The sequence below is a fragment of the Penaeus japonicus genome, unplaced genomic scaffold (genome assembly GCF_977035675.1).
Source record: "Penaeus japonicus unplaced genomic scaffold, GWHDUDI00000001_assembly GWHDUDI00000019, whole genome shotgun sequence".
Taxonomy (NCBI): Eukaryota; Metazoa; Arthropoda; class Malacostraca; order Decapoda; family Penaeidae; genus Penaeus; species Penaeus japonicus.
The window spans coordinates 38287395-38292394 of NW_028234421.1; positions in this window are offsets into that span (position 1 = coordinate 38287395).

A 5000-nucleotide genomic window follows, 5' to 3' on the forward strand; every position below is an offset into this window, starting at 1 on the left:
AGTAATTTCTCATTTAAAAGCATTATCCTTTATAAAATAGATGCTCAAGAATCATCGTGACCCCACACCCCTAGCCTCTATTCTAAATCTAATCAGATGACGCCCCTGCCGGAAGAAAGTACATTATTGATTTCCCAGATAAATAGAACCAATGAACAACATCAGAAAAAAAACCCGTCGATCAGTTAGGTACTTTTTCAGAGAATTCAGAAATCTCTTTCGTGCGCGCATCGATGTACTGAAGAAGCGAGAGCAGCTAAAGTAATGTGACGTGCGCACGTATCGTTAGGCGTGTTGGAAGCAGAAGAACCCGGACCATCGGCTAGTGCGCAGTTCATCTTGCGAAAACTGGTGGGGTATAGCGGAGTCCGAACGTGTAATAATAATTCCCCGCGGGCTAAACGATCTACGCTATTTAACAATCGTATTTACTCAGCGTTGCTGAATGGATGGGCCAGGACTCAAACTGCGGTAAATTTGGACTGCGGTTATGGCGAGGCGGTTAGCTATCTTTGCCTGATGTTCGTCTATTATCCCTGTTTTGATTTGCTTTGAATCATGTTTACTGTGTGTGTGTGTGTGTGTGTGTGTGTGTGTGTGTGTGTGTGTGTGTGTGTTTATGTGTGTGTGTTTATGTGTGTGTGTGTGTGTTTGTGTGTGTGTGTGTGTGTTTATGTGTGTGTGTTTATGTGTGTGTGTGTGTGTGTGTGTGTGTGTGTGTGTGTGTGTGTGTGTTTATGTGTGTGTGTTTATGTGTGTGTGTGTGTGTGTGTGTGTGTGTGTGTGTGTGTGTGTGTGTGTGTGTGTGTTTATGTGTGTGTGTTTATGTGTGTGTGTGTGTGTGTGTGTTTGTGTGTTTGTTTATGTGTGTGTGTGTATGTATGTATATATGTGTGTGTGTGTGTATGTATGTATATATGTGTGTGTGTTTATGTGTGTGTGTGTATGCAGAGCATGTACATTTAGACTAAGCGGTTCAGTGGTTACGAATGAATATGCGGCGAACTTTGAATTTCAAAATTTTAGGAAAATAAAGTTTCTGAATCAAATACATATGCAAAATACAACTCGTAATATGAAATATGCTTGACTTGTATAAATATAAATCGTATAAATATAGAAAAATCTAAAACATCGAGCAAAGGAAAATGTGAAATGATATGAGAAAATAAAGATCTTTTTTTCATTTTATTATTATCATCATCATTGTTATAATTATTGCTATCTTTATTTTCATCCTCATTATTATCATTATTATTATCATTCTTGTTGATATTAATATCATTATTATTATCATTCTTGTTGATATTAATATCATTATTATTATCATTCTTGTTGATATTAATATCATTATCATTATTCCTCTCCTCCTCATCATCATTATTGTCATTAACATTATCATTATCATCATTTCCATCATTATCATCATCTTTTCCATCATTATCATCACCATTTTCATCATTACCATCATCATTATAATCCTGATCATCACCACCACCACCACCATCATCATCATTTTTTTTTCATTAATATTATTACTATTATCCCTGTTGTTCTTATCATTACATTTTAAGTATCAGTTTTGTCATTTTATCATCATAAATGGCATCATTGTCATTATTATCATAGACGTTGCTCCTTTAGCTTTTGTTATTATTGTTGCTATCGTTATTCTTTCTTTGTTTTTATTGTTGTCAAAAGCACACGCGTGGAGGTGTAATAATGATAATAATAAGCGAGGAGGCGACCTCTTCTTGATGCCTTATGGGGGACCATTTCTGAAACAATTTGCAAAATTAGATCATTATTAAATTATATCTATTAGTAGCAAGTCATTCCGGCGGCAATTCAGATAAGAAATGAATGTAGATACAGATTACCGTTGACCATTTAGAACAGTATAAATAGTGTTGCTATGAAAACAAGGGAGCTCGTCAAAGCCTGCCTCAAAAGGGGCACTAAAATAGTTCGCATTTTAAAACAGGCTATTTCATCAACAACCTTAATCAAATCGACTGGATTTGAGAAAGAGCAATAAGGAATAGTGTTAATGGCAATAAGACTAAATAACGAATGAGGAATGAAAAGAAGAACACGGGAGAATATTCGAAACAACATCAACTCTTACATCATCAATAATTGTATTGGTTATAATGAAAATAACGGTAATAACAACAATGATAATTTCATTGATATTAATCATTGTTAGGAATGGTAATCGTGAAGAGGGTCATCATAAACTTGACAATAACAATAATAATGATAATAGCAAATATTTAAAGGAAAACTCACGAGGATGGTGAAGAAGATATTAGCAATATCAATATAATATTAATATCATAATATTGATATTAATAATATCATCGCTAACACGGGATAATTTTAATACAATGATGTAAATGACAATGCCAACAACTGCTATTGATAATCACAATAATAATGATAATGATAATAATATTACTAATAACTATAATATTGATGATGATAATGATAATAACAGTAATATCAACAAAGATAATGATAATGATGAAGGTAATAATAAGAATATCAATAATATCAATGACAGTAATGATAGTTATATAAATAAGGATAATGACAATGATCATTACAATAATAATGATATGGATAAAGACAACAATGATATTTATATCATTAATGGTAATGATAATAGAATAATAATGATGGTAATGATGATGATAACAGTGACAATGATAATACTAATGATAATAATAACAATGATAATAATAATAATGATAGTAATGATGATATTAATGATAATAATAACAATAATAATAATAATAATGATAGTAATAATAATAATAATAATGATAATAACAATACCAATAAAAATAATGACACTGATATGTAGCATAACTATTATTAGTAGCTATAGTAGTAGTAATAGTAATAGCAATAAAGGTGGTAGTATGGTATTGTAATAATGATAATTATTATGAGTAGTATATGTTTATGGTTAGGATTATGATGATGGTGATGATGATATGAGTATGATAGTGATTATGATAATGATATTGATTATGATGATGGTGGTGGTGATGGTGATGATGATGATGATGATAATGAAATTGGTAATAAATATGAGTGTGATAATGATAATGTTATTGATGATTATGATAATGATATTGATAATGAAATGATAATGATGGTGATGATGATAATATTGATGTGTTGATGATGAAGAGGAGGAGGAGGAGCAAGAGGAGGAGAATTAAGATAACGATAAGGAAAATAATTGTAGTACCGATAATGATAAAATAAAAATGATATGAATTGTCATTTTTATGATCAGAGTGATATTAATAATAATCATGATAATAATAATGATGATAATAACAACGATAATAATAATATTGAGAATAAATATAATGATAAGATGAATAAAAAAAAATAACGATGATGACAGTAATGATAAAAGAAAAAAAAAATTAAGTAATAATTATGTTAATGATGATAATGAGAAGGATGGAAATGAGAATGATAATAAAGAGATTGATAATAACAAAAAAAAAAATAATAATAATAATGATATTAATGATGATAATAAAGAGAAAGACAATAATATCCATAGTAATGATAATGATAATGATGATAATGATAATGATATTGGAAATAATTATTATAAAGATAATATTGAGGATAATGATGATGATAATAATAATAATGAAAACAATGATAATAATAATAATATGATAATAGTAATAACAGTTGTCATTATTATCAAAAGTTTAATAATAATCATGACAATAATAGTGGTAATAAGGATAATAACCATAATATTGAAAATTACAATAGTAGTAACAACAAAAATAATATTGACAATAAAATTATAATAATGATTATAATGTAAAGTATATTAACTGTGATGATAAGGATATCAAAATAATAATAATAATAATAATGATAACAACAACAATATTAGGGATTATGATGAAAATTGAAAAGATAAACATGATGATAGTAATTATAATTATAATAACAATGATAAAAACAGTAATTAAAATATTGACAATGATAATAACACTGATAATCAAGACTAAGTGAAGATAATAATGATACAGATAATGATGTTGATGATAATGATAATGATTACGATAACAACAATACTAATGATGTTAATAGTGATCATAATGATAATAATAATGATAATGAGGATAATCATCATGATAATAATCATAACTATGGCAATAACACTTAAGATGATGAAAAAATAACAATGCTAATAGTAATGATAATATAAATAAGAGTAACACTAATATCATGATGATAATAATGATGATGATAATAACAGTGATATAAAACTGATAAATATCTCAATCTTGATTATCATCGTGATTTTGATGATAATGATAAGGATAAGGATGATAATGATTATAATGAGGATTGTTAAAACGAAAATAGCAATAATAAAATGGATATCAGTAATAATAATAGTAATAATTTAAAAATATTGATAATAAAAATAATGATGGTAACAATAATAATAACAGTAATAATAATAAAAAAGGTAATAACAATAACAATATTAATGATGATGATAATAATGATAATAATAATAATAATAATAATAATTATTATTATTATTATTGTTATTATTATTATAACAACAACAATGATAATGATGATGATAATACTAATACAAATAATAATGATAATAATAATAATGATAACGATAATGACAGTAATAGTGCTGATGATGAAAATGACAATAATAATGATGATGATAATATTAATAATAATGATGCTAATAATGATAATAATAATAATAATAATAATAATAATAATAATAATGATAATAGTAATAATCATAATAATTATAATATTAATAATGATAATAATAATAATAGTGACATTGATAATAATTACAACAATAGTAATAAAACGGATAATGATGATAATGATTATGATGATGATAATAGTGATAATGACGATACAAAACACTAATAACAATGACAATGATAATAATGATAATGATAACAATG